We start from the raw sequence: 14196 nt of genomic DNA on the forward strand, positions 1-14196 counted from the left end.
GAGAAAGACAATAGTTGAACAGTTTTGACAAATGTGGTGAAAAGCGCCGGAGGGGATGGCTGCCGTTTTATGGACTCTTAACCAACCGTACTATTTTGTTTGTTTTTTCACATTGTTTGTAACTTATTTTGTACATAATGTTGCTGCTACCATCTCTTATGACCGAAAAAAGCTTCTGGACATCAGAACAGCGATTACTCACCTTGAACTGGACAAATATATATTTTTTAACGAGTCGGACTAAAGGGATTTGCTCCAGACACCAGACAGGGCCCTCATCCCAGTCATTTGCAGTAGAAAGAAACTGAGATATCGCGAAAGGAGATCGGGGTGCCTGTAAGGAGCCGGCGACGAGTGGCTAATCTGCCTTTGCCATCAATACTATTGGCCAACTTACAATCGCTTGATAATACAGCGGACGAACTACAAGCACGTATAGCCTACCAACTGGACATTAAAAACGGTAATATCTTATGTTTCACCGAGTCATAGCTGAACGAAGAAATGAATAACATACAGCTGGCGGGTTATACACTGTATTGGCAGGATAGAACAGTAGCCTCTGGTAAGACAAGGGGTGGCGGTCTATGTATATTTGTAAACAACAGCTGGTGCAAGATATCTAAGGAAGTCTCGAGGTTTTTCTCGCCTGAGGTAGAGTATCTCATGATAAGCTGTAGACCACACTATCTACCAAGAGAGTTTTCATCTATATTCTTCATAGCTGTCTATTTACCACCACAAACCGATGCTGGCACTAAGACCGCACTCAATGAACTGTATACGGCCATAAGCAAACAGGAAAACGCTAATCCAGAGGTGGCGCTCCTAGTGGCCGGGGACTTTAATGCAGGGAAACTTACATCCGTTTTACCTCATTTCTACCAGCATGTTAAATGTGCAACCAGAGGGAAAAAAATCTCTAGACCACCTTTACTCCACACACAGAGATGCGTGCAAAGCTCTCCCTCGCCCTCCATTTGGCAAATCTGACCATAATTCTATCCTCCTGATACCTGCTTACAAGCAAAAACTAAAGCAGGAAGCACCAGTGAATCGGTCAATAAAAAAGTGGTCAGATGAAGCAGATGCTAAGCCACAGGACTGTTTTGCTAGCACAGACTGGAATATGTTCCGGGATTCTTCCGATGGCATTGAGGAGTACACCACATCAGTCACTGGCTTCATCAATAAGTGCATTGATGACGTCGTCCCCACAGTGACTGTACGTACATACCCCAACCAGAAGCATTGGCTTACAGCCAACATCCGCACTGAGCTAAAAGGTAGAGCTGCCGCTTTCAAGGAGCGGGACTCTAACCCGGAAGCTTATAAGAAATCCCGCTATGCCCTCCGACGAACCATCAAACAGGCAAAGCTTCAATACAGGACTAAGATCGAATTGTACTACACCGGCTCAGACGCTCGCCAGATGTGGCAGTGCTTGCAAACTATTACAGACTACAAAGGGAAGCACAGCTGCGAGCTGCCCAGTGACATGAGCCTACCAGACAAGCTAAATTACTTCTATGCTCGCTTCGAGGCAAGTAAAACTGAAACATGCATGAGAGCATCAGCTGTTCCGGACGACTGTGTGATCACGCTCTCCGTAGCCGATGTGAGTAAGACCTTTAAACATTCCCAAGGCCAAAGGGCCAGACGGATTACCAGGACGTGTACTCCGAGCATGCGCTGACCAACTGGAAAGTGTCTTCACTGACATTTTCAACCTCTCCCTGCCTGAGTCTTTAATACCAACATGTTTCAAGCAGGCCACCATAGTCCCTGTGCCCAGGAACACCAAGGTAACCTGCCTAAATGACTACCGACCTGTAGCACTCACGTCTGTAGCCATTAAGTGCTTTGAAAGGCTGGTCATGGCTCACGTCAACACTCTAGACCCACTCCAATTTGCATACCGCTGCAACCGATCCAAAGATGATGCAATCTCTATTGTGCTCCACACTGCCCTTTCACACCTGGACAAAAGGAACACCTATGGGAGAATGCTATTCATTGACTACAGCTCAGCGTTCAATACCATAGTGCCCTCAAAGCTCATCACTAAGCTGTGGACCCTGCAACTGGATCCTGGACTTCCTGATGGGCCGCCCCCAGGTGGTAAGGGTAGGTATCAACACATCCGCAACGCTGATCCTCAACACGGGGGCCCCTCAGGGGTGCGTGCTCAATCCCCTCCTGTATTCCCTGTTCACTCATGACTGCATGGCCAGGCACAACTCCAACAACATCATTAAGTTTGCAGATGACACAACAGTGGTAGGCCTGATCACCGACAACGGTGAGACAGCCTACAGGGAGGAGGTCAGAGACCTGGCTGTGTGGTGCCAGGATAACAACCTCTCCCTCAACGTGATCAAGACAAAGGAGATGATTGTGGACTACAGGAAAAAGAAGAGGGCCGAGCATGCCCCCATTCTCATCGACGGGGCTGTAGTGGAGCAGGATGAGAGTTTCAAGTTCCTTGGTGTCCACATCACCAACAAACTAACATGGTCCAAGCACACCATGACAGCCGTGAAGAGGGCACAACAAAACCTAAGGAGACTGAAAAGATTTGGCATGGGTCCTCAGATCCTCAAAAGGTTCTACAGCTGCACCATCGAGAGCATCCTGACTGGTTGCATCACTGCCTGGTATGGCAACTGCTCGGCCTCAGACCGCAAGGCACTACAGAGTGTAGTGCGTACGGCCCAGTACATCATTGGGGCCAAGCTTCCTGCCATCCAGGACCTCTATACCAGGTCCCGCTACTCTCTGTTTATTATCTATGCATAGTCACTTTAATAACTCTACCTACATGTACATATTACCTCCTGTAGCTCAGTTGGTAGAGCATGGCGCTTGCAACGCCAGGGTTGTGGGTTCGTTTCCCACAGGGGGCCAGTATGAAAAATGTATGCACTCACTAACTACATTTTACATTTTACATTTTAGTCATTTAGCAGACGCTCTTATCCAGAGCGACTTACAGTTAGTGAATACATATTTTTTTTTATACTGGCCCCCCGTGGGAATTGAACCCACAACCCTGGCGTTGCAAACGCCATGCTCTATCAACTGAGCTACATCCCTGCCGGCCATTCCCTCCCCTACCCTGGACGACGCTGGGCCAATTGTGCGCCGCCCATGAGTCTCCCGGTCGCGGCCGGCTGCGACAGAGCCTGGATTCGAACCAGGATCTCTAGTGGTACAGTTAGCACTGCGATGCAGTGCCTTAGACCACTGCGCCACTCAGGAGCTGTAAGTCGTTCTGGATAAGAGCGTCTGCTAAATGACTTAAATGTAAATGTAAAATTACCTCGACTAACCGGTGCCCCCGCACATTGACTCGGTACCGGTACCCCCTGTATATAGCCTCGCTATTGTTATTTTAACTGCTGCTCTTTAATTATTTGTTACTTTTATTTCGTATTCTTTTATATTGTATTTTTTGTGTGATTTTTTTGGGGGGTATTCTTTCTTAAAACTGCATAGTTAATTAAGGGCTTGTAAGTAAGCATTTCACTGTAAGGTCTACACCTGTTGTATTCGGCGCATGTGACAAATAAGAATAATTAGGGGGTTGCATTCCTCTCGGTTCTATAAATACCCTCTATGTTTCCTCTCCTCCTGTCTGCGATTCTCATTAAAGCCTTGCTGGAAAATCACCCGGCTGCCTGGGGTGATGGTGGGACTGGGACTGTGTCCCAAATGGCACCCTATTAGCCCCTTCTCTCTCCTTGGACAGGGGATGCATGTAGGCCTATCGAGTGGCAGGGTTACAAGGGGAGTAGAACCTTCAGTAAGGTGTAGTTGTTTTGGTTACTAATACAGTATTCCTGTCAAAGTGCAATGGACACCTCCACAATGGAACTCTTCTTAAGATGGGACAGTAACAATGCAGTAACAGGAAGAAATAGATAGAATTGACTCCCAGGGTCATTATGTTGAACGTCTGTCTGTGACTCCCCTGTGGTCTAACTCCCCTTGGTTCGTTCCATTTTCCCTTGTGTAAGCTATCGGCTCAGTTCATATGGGTCTAAATGTGGGGGGGAAGGTGTGTATGATGTTAGTGTTGGTTAGTCGTGTATAGGCTAAGCGATGTAGAATTATATTTGTGCGAACACTTTCGATTTTATTCTGTTTTATTGTTTTCCTCTCTCAGGGAAGATTATGGTTGAGACAGCTTTAAAACACAGATTTCCATTATGTTGTAATAAGTGATTTGAGAAATACAGTATATTATTTCCTCTAGACCCATTAGTGAGACACAGGCCTACAGGAAAGACAGCCAACAACAATTCCAGTTTATATGTTTCAGTAATTGGTCGAGAGAGAAAGAAGCGATGTAGAATGCCATGTTTTAATAAACTAGAAGTGTTCATGAGTCTACAAATGTGTGTCTGATTGGGGATATATATAACTTTATTGATCCCCAAGGAGATAATTAAGATGTCTTAGGCTTACAAGAGCACAACATAGCGGGTAGCAGCAGGTAGCCTAGTGGTTAAGAGTGTTGGGCCAGTAATCAAAATGTTGCTGGTTCGAATCCCTGAGCTGATTAGTTGAGAAATCTGCCAATGTATCCTTGAGCAAGGCACTTAACCCTAATTGCTCTGGATAAGAACATTGCTTAAATCACTAAAATGTAAACGTGTAAGATAGCCTACAAAGTGCATGACTTTTTTGGGGGGGGTATTACGCAAAACTCTGCAAATATGCATGAGACAGCAAATATCATGTGTATCAATATTAAGAAGTCCTCTTGGTGAACTGTAACACTGAGTATTAGGAGGATGATGATGATAATGATGAGAGATGTACACAAACCATTAAACACCTGCTCTTTCCATGACACAGACTGACCAGGTGAATGAAGGTGAAAGCTATGATCCCTTATTGATGTCACTTAAATCCACTTCAATCAGTGTAGATGAAGGGGAGGAGACAGGCTAAAGAAGGATTTTTAAGCCTTGAGACATGGATTGTGTATGTGTGTCATTCAGAGGGTGAATGGGCAAGATAAGTGCCTTTGAGCGGAATATGGAAGTAGGTGCCAGGCGCACCGGTTTGTGTCAAGAACAGCAACTCTGCTGGGTTTTTCACACTCAACAGTTTCCCGTGTGTATCAAGAATGGTTCACCACCCAAAGGACATCCAGCCAACTTGACACAACTATGGGAAGCATTGGAGTCAACATGGGCCAGCATCCCTGTGGAACGCTTTTCGAAACCTAGTAGAGTCCATGCCCCGACGAATTGAGGCTGTTCTGAGGGCAAAAGGGAGGGGTGCAAGTCAATATTAGGAAGATGTTCCTAATGTTCTGTACACTCAGTGTATAGTGATCCACTGTACTGACTGCTGATAAACGTGCATGCCGCTCTGACGTCAGACAAAAAGAGAAGAGAAAGGGAAGAGAGAGGAGAGAAGGAGAGAGAGGAGAGAAGGATAAGATAGAGGAGAGAGAGAGGAAGGAGAGAGAGAGAGGAAGGAAGGAGAGAGAGGAGAGAAGGAGAGAGGAGAGGAGAGAGAGAGGAGAGGAGAGAGAGGAGTGAGAAGGAGAGACAGGAGAGAAGGAGAAAAGGATAAGAGAGGAGAGAAGGATAAGAGAGAGGAGAGAGAGAGGAGAGAGGAGAGAGAGGAGAGGAGAAAGAGGAAAGAGAGAGAGAGGAGAGAGAGAGGAGAGGAGAGAGAGAGAGAGAGAGAGAGGAGTGAGGAGAGAAGAGAGAAGGAGAGAGGAGAGAAGGATAAGAGAGAGGAGAGAAGGAGAGAGAGAAGGAAAAAGAGAGAGGAGAGAAGGAGAGAGAAGGATAAGAGAGAGGAGAGAAGGAGAGGAGAGAGAGAGAGGAGAGAAGAGAGAGGAGAGAGAGGGAGAAGAGAGGAGAGAAGGAGAAGAGAAAAGAGAAAGGGAAGAGAGAAGGAGAGAGAGGAGAGAAGGATAAGATAGAGGAGAGAGAGAGGCAGGAGAGAGAGGAGAGAGGAGTGAGGAGAGAAGAGAGAAGGAGAGAGGAAAGAAGGAGAGAGGAGAGAAGGATAAGAGAGAGGAGAGAAGGAGAGAGAGAAGGAAAAAGAGAGAGGAGAGAAGGAGAGAGAAGGATAAGAGAGAGGAGAGAAGGAGAAGGAGAGAAGAAGAGAGAGGAGAGAGGGGGAGAGAGAAGGAGAGAAGAAGAGAGGAGAGAGAGGGAGAAGAGAGGAGAGAAGGAGAAGAGAAAAGAGAAGGAGAAGAGAGAAGAAGAAGCGAGAAGGAGAAGAGAGGAAAGAGAGAAGAGAAGGAGAAGAGAGGAGAGAAGAAGGGAGAGGAGAGAAGGAGAAGAGAGAGGAGATAAGGGGAAGAGAGAGGAGAGAGAGGAGAGAAGGAGAAGAGAGGAGAGTAGAGAAGGAGAAGAGAAGGAGAAGAGAGAGGAGAGAAGGAGAAGAAGAGAGAGGAGAGAGAATGAGAAGAGAGGAGAGAAGGAGAAGGAGAAGAGAGAGGAGAGAGAGAGAAGAGAGAGGAGAGAAGGAGAAGAGAGGCTGCATTTTATTGATACTCTACAAGTTCTGTGGTTAGGTTACGTGAGGAGGATGTCGTACAGTCTACACGCAAAAGAAAGCTTACAGGCAGTGTCCCAAATGGCATCCTATTCACTATATAGTGCACAACTTTTGACCAGGGCCCATAACAGAACGCCATTTGAGATTTAACCACAGTGATTGTTTTTACTCCATTTCTGGTAATCATCTCTCCAGCCGAGCTGGGCTGAACCTTTTGCTGCTTTGGATATCGAAGTCAAGAATTACAGTAACTGAACTGTATAGTGTACCACCACGTAGGGTGAGTTTTTTTTAAATTAAAACTGAAACTCTGTTCTGATATTAGAACACTCTGGTTTGAGTCTCAGAGCACAGAATCTCTTATTGGGGGAGGGTTCAAGTAAAAGTAACATTCTTTCCATATCTTACACATAATTCTCAAAGCTCTCGTCCCTTCACACATTATTTCCCACTTCTTCTTCTTCCCATCCTCTCTTCACAACAAGGCCTAAACAGGCCTGCTTCATTAGCGGACAGCGAACACCTAAGGTCTCGCTCGCCCAGGGACCACACTGCCTGTTGCCTGCTACACTGCTGGAACCTCTGAGACTGAGCCCACCTGTTACCGCTGCTACCATGAGGAATCGAGCAGCTGCCCCCCGAGGAGAAAATGACATCACACATTGTTGTGTCCAACCTGGACAGGCAGCAGTGTTCAGGGGTTTAAGGTGAAGCAACCTGGGTGAGAGAGGAGTCACAGACACACAAAAGCACACACAGAAGCGCACACACACACACACACACACACACAGACACAGACAGACAAACACGCACAGACACACACAGACACACAGACAGACACATGCAGACACACACACATGCAGACACACACGCTCAGATGCAGAGACAGACACACACACAGACACACCGCCCCCACACGCACACAGCCCCTTGGGTGAAAGACTGAGCATGGTAACCAGACCCGGCAGTCGTCATGCGTCCAGTGGTGGCCACACATGGGAATATTTTAGACCTCCAATCCTGAGAAATCATTTAAGCGTGTGGACTGGGACCATGCAGGTGGAGGCTATAGTGGTGATGAGGGACAGAGGGATGAACGGTGAAAGATGTATTCACATTTCTGCATAATGTAATGAATAGAATACACTGCTAACCAAATTAGGCTTGCTTGAATGGAGTGAGTTCTTAGGGGTTTCATCAGCCCACGCACGTTAAACTCCACCCGACCCACCCAAGTATGAATCTATAAATTACTTAGTCACTTGGAAGATACTCAACTTTCTGGAGAATCAACTTTTCAATGTCCAACTTGGGGCTCAGTCCTCACAGTCATTGACTCAAACCTTAGCTCACATCCAAACTTTCCATTTTGAAGAGATATAGATTGACTAATACTAATACTAGTTATAGTTGATTGAATAATGGGTCATCAGTGTGTGGCCTTAACCTCTCCGAGCAGAAACAGGATGCATTATTTAATCTCCAACCAGGGTTTATATTGTGTGGACGGAGGCCAAAGCATGAATGGCAATGGCACTTTCTCTGGACCACAACCCACCCACAACACATCATGACTCCCTCATTAAGTATGACTGCAGCCCACAAGTGTCAACACCAGCCGAGAGAGAGGCTGATCGAAATGAAGCAATGATCTCAAAACATCTGCTCTTTACAACAACAGTCAGAGAGCGAAGCCTAGTACTCATCCACTAAAACATGATTCTATGTTTATTTTTATTTATTTTTACCTGCGACAAAATCTACACAGCAGTAACCAAGGCAGATAAAGCCCGTGGTAACAGGGGTTCATTTTGGAGTGATTTCACACAACTCTCTCTACATCTTCCCAACCAGCCACAACACCCCTCTCTTCCACTCCCCGCCCCTCCCTCCCCTCTCCTCCCCGCCCTCCACTCACCCCCACGCCCTCCACTCACCCCCCCACACGCCCTCCACTCACCCCCCCACGCCCTCCACTCACCCCCCCACACGCTCCACTCACCCCCCACTCTCTCCACACCCCTCCCACTCCCCCCTCCTCCCCCTCCACTCCCTCCCCCTCCCTCCCACCCTCTCTCTGATAAGTCACACACGTTATAAAAAGCGTGCACTTTTAATATGCGCGTGTCCAGTGGATAACGTCAGCGCTTTGGGAGAACGGCTCAAGGAGTGTTTCATTATAAACCAGTACCATTAAAAACTTACTGGCTGGATCTGGCTTTTGGCTTAGACGTCCTTCTCAAGGCTTTTTATGAGACTAGTTATGATCCTAAATCGATTGCGGAGAAAGGAAAAGGGATGGAGGAGACAGACTGGGGTCGGTGAGGGGTAGTGGCATGACCTCACCAATAAAAGGTAGTGTGGGTGATCGTAGTGGCTGTTTGCACACCATCAGATTTCATATCGCTCAAATTAACGGTTCAGGACCGACTTCAGTATCTATCTGTCTGGCATGCTCGGATGACCGAACCAGGGTCACGGTCATCATAGGCACCAAACGGAAGAAAACAGACTGAAACAGTGTGGATCTACTTGGACTTCTCCAACAAGAAACTCACAATTTCATTTTACACTACATGCCCTAATGAACATACCGAGGTGTGTCTCTACTGTAGAAGGCCAAAGGTCAGGGGGTTTAGTGGCTGTGTGCATGCAGGTGCGTCAGGAAGCTGGGAAGAGAGGGGGAAAAGGGGGAAGAAGCAGAGGGCTAAAGAAGAACCACAATCACGCAAGCTGCTGAGTGTGGTTTAGTTATCCCTGCCAATACCTCTCACACTCCCCTTCCCAGACTTTCTCCCAGGGCTATCCAGTCCCCAAACCATCTCCTCTCCAATGCCCGCCCCCCTCCATCCCCCTTAACCCTCCGCCCCTCAATCCCGACCGCACACAAATGGTTTGAATAAGAGGCCTGCATGAATGGGCCATGGGCTGCAGATGAAATCCCGAAGAGTGATAGTTTACTTAGCCTAAATACCCCCGATTAGACAAATTGAAACATTGTTGTTATGCGGTGGAAACTCAAGGACCTATTGGCCAAGCCTGCTCGCCCTGTTCCGGAAAGGCTGTGCTGCAGACTTTTGTCATGTGTAAACCGCAAGATCTGGCATGGCTGGAAATAAAGTCAAACAACAACATCAACAGAAGCCCCCCCTAAAACAAAACAGTGAAACAGAATATGAAAATCGTCAAACACAGATTTACAGAGCGAAGGAGGCGGCATACACGAGTCAGGCTTCCGTAACTACTGAAAAACACATCAGACCACAAACGTTCTGTCCTGCCTCATGGAATGCTTCATGATGTCACATTTTCCCCTTCACACTGACAGCCTCTCCATGACTTCTAGATCTAGGCTACTACTACTCACAGTCAATACTACAACAGCGTGTCACTGTGCTCATTGCAAAATAGGTCAAGGAAGGGCTGCTCAAATTCTATGATACTAGAACAAGTCAAATTCAATGCAATCCATATGGATATTTCTCACCAACTGAATATTTAGGCTTGAACTCCGAGAGCAGAGGTCAAAGATGAACAGGACTCCTGTTCAAAGTCACCAGATGTTAGATCAGTCTGACTGTCTCCATCATACGTCCATAAAGAGATAATTCACTGTTCCTAGGCCTACTTTAACATGTGTGGAACACACACACACAACGACTGACTGACACACTGTAACAATACACCAAGAATAATCCTCCAGACAAGGAATAAAGCAGCAGTGGAGACTCATAAAAAGGAGCAGTAGCTGAGAGAGCACCGAGGCCCAGGCCCCACAGTAACCATCATCGGCCAGACTACTGGTGAATCCCACACCACAGAAACACTGTCCTGTTAATACATCCAGCTCTGTAATAGACAGGCTATATGCCATTTTACAGATACTTTTATCCAAAGCCAGGTAATAACATGCATGCATCCGTTTCACGTACAGGTGGTCCCAGGAATCTAACCCACTATCCTAGCGTTGCAAGCACCATGCTCTACCAACTGAGCTACAGAGGACCAACATCAATCCACCTGAACGTGATGACTACTGCCAGTGTTTCATCTGTCGCTCATCACCAAACTAGTCAAGCTACAGTACATACAATATAATTGTATTCAGAGATGGGCAGTATTTCTGTTATATGTAGCTATTTGAAATACGTACTTCAATTACTTTTTAATATTTTGTCATTTGTATTTCACTGGCCTGAACTACACGCCAATGTATTTTGTAACAACATACTTTAGAGACCTGTAATTTATACTTTCAACATAAAATGTACTTTTCCATGTGTGGCTCAGTTGGTAGAGCATGGCATTTGCAACGCCAGGGATGTGGGTTCGATTCCCATGGGGGGCCAGTGTTAAAAGAATAATGAAAATGTATGCTTTCCCTACTGTAAGTCACTCTGGATAAGAGTGTCTGCTAAAATGTAATTAATTTATAGCAGTTCACAATTTTGTGGCCCCATTTCACCCTGCATTGGTATAAGATGTCTGATGGCACTATGGTGTGATGCAAGCGTCAGCTAAAACAGGGTTTCCCAAACTTGGTCCTGGGGCACACCCTGGGTGCACGTTTTGGTTTTTGCCCTAGCACTACACTACAGTTGATTCAAATAATAAAAACTTGATAATGAGTTGGTTATTTCAATCAGCTGTGTAGTGCCAGGTAAAAATGTGCACCCAGGGGGGGCTCCAGGACCGAGTTTAGGAAACCCTGAGCTAAAGGACCAAAATGTAAATGTACAAATGAACACCTGCAAAGCATGCTGGGTGTTATTCGAATGAGCTCCACCCCAGAAACAAGGCCAATAATAATACCCAGTTTGCTTGCAATTGTTCATTTAGGTTATTTAGCAGACACTTTTTTTCCAGAACGACTTACAGTCAGTGCATTCAACTAAGGTAGATAAACATCACCACAACAAAATTCTCAGTAACGGTAAAAAAAAAGTTTTACTTGCTATGATATGTGAAGGCATGTACCTGCGAATGAAATACCTAAATATACCTGTATTTTATGTAAATACTTTCCCAAAGTATTTTGGTTTTGTTTGATACAATGGTCTTTAAAGTATATTGTATTTGTAACAAGATACACTTTGATGTATCTTTTACCCATCTCTGATAGTATGTAGCTATGTGAACAACAGTTACGCCTTGTTTACACTGCAGGCCATAATGCTCAAATCAGTTTTGTTTTTCAAATCCGTGTTGGAATACTGACTGCCCAAACTGCAAGTTACAAGCGACCAAATCAGATGTGTGTGTGTTCAGACAGCAGTAATTTGCTGACATGGCTACGCTAATTGTCATAGTAACGACAGGCGTGTGTGCAGATGTGTAGGCTGATTGGTGGTGGCTGTCGTGCTTCCTATCACTCATAAGTTATGTCACAAGCTAAGGTGACAACAATGCCTGCCATGGATGTTTCCCAGTTGTTATGAATGTTCAAAATCATAGTGTAAGAACACTTTTAAAGCCTCAAAGATAAGATAATCCAACTTTCAAAACGAGTCCTTTCTGGCTAACCACAACAGTCAACTAGCTAGCTATGTAGCTGTTTAGCGTTCGAGTTCATTCACTAATTTGTTTATAAACAATTAACAAACTAGTTATCTGCCACATGTTCTTGTCAAACTGTCACATGAGTAGCTAGCAAGCAACAAGATATGCCAAATAACAGTCTAAAAACCACTTGAGGGCAAATAAACCAGATTTGACCTTTCAGACACAAGTCACATGGCCAATAATCATATTTGTATCTGATTTCAAGCCACCTACGAAGCTGGTTTGAAATGTGGCTTGAAATATCCGATTCCATGTGATTTTTGGCTGTTCAGACTGCAGGAAAAATAACAGATTCTAATTGGATATGCCAAAAAAAATAGGATTTGAGTCACTTCAAACTGCCAATGTGAACAGGCTTTAGTGCTCATGCTCCTAAACCAAAGTGATTTGGCTTCAGGTTACCATCAGACGACCCTGTCCGTCCCTCCGTCTGAACAGCTGCACATTTCTCAGACAAGAACCCATTTTCTCTCCAATCAAGGTGATTGGAGCTCCATTTCCAGTCCGTCTGTCCTTTGAACTCGGATGCCATGGCCTGAGAGTGTGGGAGGAGGGGGTTGTGGGGGGATTGGGGTGGTGCTTGGCAGGCACTTACTATGTTATACAAATGCTTGCTTGGCACTTACTATGTTATACAAATGCTTGCTTGCACAGATATGGCAGCAAAGCATCCCACTCCCAAGAGCTACACCACACCACTGCATCTCATCCATGGTTGTGATGTGGATGCACACCTGCACACGTCGTCAAGACCTGGAAAGGTTCACTCGCACGACAGGCCTTTTTCGTTCATTAACTACCCTTACTCCAATCTCTGCGCACACACACACAAAATGGTTTAAAATAGTACCATATAGGGCTTCCCTGGCTTGTAATTATAGCAGAACCCTTCTTGGTGCTATATAGCACCCTTTTTTGAAGGTTCAATAAAGAACCATGCTCATAAGATTCTAAATGAAAAAGGTTCTATATAGCATCAAAAATGGGTTCCGCTATGGTTAGAACACTTTTCTTTGGTTCTTTATAAAACTTTTATGAAGAACGGTTCTATAAATAACCTTCCTCAATTTCTGTTTTTACTCTGTCAGCCATATTATATTGTAAAAATTCTATAGGTGTTATTATTGTGTTGTATAGGTGTTATTATCATTATGGTTCCACATAGAACCATCACCCTTCCTTAAAAATCTTGAAGAACCCTCATTTTTTTGTAAGGGGGTATGGTAAAACAGGGCTCAAATCAAATCAAATTTTCCCAACAATGCAGAGAGATTTTTTTTTAAACAAATATAAAAAACTATAACACAATAAATACACAATGAGTAGCGATAACTTGGCTATATACACGAGGTACAAGTACAGAGTCGATGTGCAGGAGTACGAGGTAATTGTTAAAAAGTGACTAGGCAATGGGATAGATAATAAACAGTAACAGCAGTGTATGTGATGAGTCAAAAGAGTTAGTGCAAAAAGGATGCAGATAGTTAAATAGTCAACCAATAGCTATCCGGACTAACTATTTAGCAGTCTTATGCCTTGGGGGTAGAAGCTGTTCAGGGTCTTGTTGGTTCAATACTTGGTTCACTTGGAGTCTTTGACAATTTTTAGGGCCTTTCTCTGACACCGCCTGGTATAGAGGTCCTGGATGGCAGGGAAGTCAGCCCCAGTGATGTACTGGGCCGTACACACTACCATCTGTAGCGCCTTGCGGTTGGATGCCAAGCAGTTGCCATACCAAGCGGTGATGCAGCCAGTCAACATGCTCTCAATGGTGAAGCTGTAGAACTTTTTGAGGATCTGAGGGCCCATGCCAAATCTTTTCAGCCTCCTGAGTGGAAAAAAGCGTTGTCGTGCCTTCTTCACAACTGTGTTGGTGTGTGTGGACCATGATAATTCCTTAGTGATGTGGACACCGGGGAACTTGAAGCTCTCGACTCGCTCCACTACAGCCCCGTCGATGTGGATGGGGGTGTGCTCGGCCCTCCGTTTCCTGTAGTCCACGATCAGATTCTTTGTCTTGCTGACATTGTTGTCCTGGCACCACACTGCTTACACTGTAATTGGGCCTAAATCAAGGCAGTGCAGTTGCAGCTTGCCTGA

Source organism: Coregonus clupeaformis, chromosome 1 (assembly GCF_020615455.1).
Source record: "Coregonus clupeaformis isolate EN_2021a chromosome 1, ASM2061545v1, whole genome shotgun sequence".
NCBI lineage: Eukaryota > Metazoa > Chordata > Actinopteri > Salmoniformes > Salmonidae > Coregonus > Coregonus clupeaformis.